Below are 1,944 nucleotides of genomic sequence, written 5' to 3' on the forward strand. Positions count from 1 at the left end.
CCTTAAAAGTACGCGAAGGTCACTGAAACTAGGTCAATGTAAAGGGGCCACGGTGATGTACATCCTAAAGAAGTATTATGAGAATCAGAGACGGAATAATAATAATGATAATAATAATAATAATATCAATTAATAATAATAATAAAATATCTATTAACTTGTTGTGTAGCCTCGATAAGGAAGCTTCAGTATAATTATGTATAGTACAACGGCCATACCACGTTGAGTACACCGCTTCCCGTTCGATCAGCGAAGTTAAGCAACGTTGGATCTGGTTAGTACTGGGATGGGTGACCGCCTGGGAACACCAGATGCTGTTGGCATCCCTACGTGTCAAGTGGGGTTGGTGGAGGATTAGTGCCCCTCCCTGTAAAACGATTAACTCTAAGCCCTTGGCCACCCCGTCTGGGATACATGGCGTCTGGCAATGAATGAATGAAACATAAGGTATGAATTTTTGGCATCATAAAATCTGTGACCTTCTGTAGTAGCTCAAAGTCATTCATTTTTTTAACATGTACTTAGATTAACCCAACGTAGCTTCTTGTATATTACCAATATGATCTGAAGAAAATGCTGTAGTATAACGCATGAGTACATTTTACATTTGTCTTAATGTCTGGCTAACTGTATGCTTAACTATAAACGTGTTCCTTTTAGACAATAAGAGGGAACACATCAGTAATTCTGTAACGTCATGTCTTTACAGCATTTGTGATTTTTTCTAAAATGTGCGACAAATAAAACACTGACCAGGTTCAAATTCGGTATTTTCTATCTATCTATTGGCAGACGCCTCAATCCTGCAAGAGGTGGCCACAAACGAATCGCCTCCATGTTACCCTGTCCAACGCCATTCACTGCCCTGCTCGCAGTTCACATCCCTCTCTCTCTTATACCTCTCCACTCCATCCCTCCATCTCATCTTCGGCCTCCCCCTCCCTCTTCTCCCTTCCAACTCACCTGCATACACTATCCTCATTAGTCTCTCGCACTCCATCCTCTCCATATGGCGAAACCACCTCAGTGTATTTCTTCTAACGCATTCTACCACATCCACATCCACACCACAATGCTCCTTCGCTTCCTCGTTTGCCCGTCTGTCTCGTAACTCCACATGCTTCTCTCAAATAACTCATTTCCACTGCTCTCACACTCGACTTGTGTCCCTGCAACAAGGCTCAAGTTTCATTTCCATAAGTTAGGGTTGATATCGCAATACTGTCATGCAGCAACTTTTTTACTTTGGTGCTCACTTCCCTGTTCCTTTTCACTGTTTTCAGAGAATCAGTAACCATTTTTCCCTGATGAACCCTTTCAAGCACTTCACCCTCTAAGCCTCCATCCTTAATCATCATACTACTCAAGTACTTAAACGCACTCACATTTTCCATTTCCTCCTCATCCATCCTCACTGTATAGTAGTGTGATGTTTTAGTCTTGCTGAAAATTGTTATTTTTCTTTTCTATAATAAAAATATTTGGTTGTGCTTGGTGTAATTCTCATGGAAGTACCTGTTAAACAATCATTAGATCTAAATGTAATCTTCATTGATGTCCTTTGATTTCTTCATATCTTAGTGACAGGAAAATAAGAGTAAAAGTAGACGATGTATAATCCAATTTCCACTCAGTCAACGTCGGCGTTCCGCAGGGGTCAGTTATGGCGCCAACCCTATTTCTGGTTCATATTAATGATCTCTTATCTGTCACCCACAATCCCGTTCACTCATATGCAGATGACTCAACACTACATAGTTCATTCACACTCAGACACCCATTTACAAAGTCTAATATCTCTACCTCTCAACTCAGTACAGCCATCTCCATAAATCAAGATCTATCTGCGATCAGTGAATGGGGACAAAACAACCATGTCTCTTTTAATGCTAGTAAAACTAAATCTATACAGTTTACTAATAGACAGATATTGCCACATTCGTA

The 1,944-nt window shown here is 40.4% G+C and overlaps 1 non-coding gene across 1 annotated transcript; it reads left to right on the forward strand.

Moving 5' to 3' along the window:
* Nucleotides 1-204: 204 nt before the first annotated feature.
* On the forward strand, nucleotides 205-323 carry LOC145391078 (5S ribosomal RNA). Its single transcript, XR_013895769.1, has one exon. It is a non-coding gene; the product is annotated as a 5S ribosomal RNA (ribosomal RNA).
* The last annotated feature ends 1,621 nt before the right edge of the window (nucleotides 324-1,944 follow it).

The sequence above is a fragment of the Coenobita brevimanus genome, chromosome 16, assembly GCF_032717465.1.
Source record: "Coenobita brevimanus isolate Jiangsu-jjx chromosome 16, ASM3271746v2, whole genome shotgun sequence".
Classification (NCBI taxonomy): domain Eukaryota; kingdom Metazoa; phylum Arthropoda; class Malacostraca; order Decapoda; family Coenobitidae; genus Coenobita; species Coenobita brevimanus.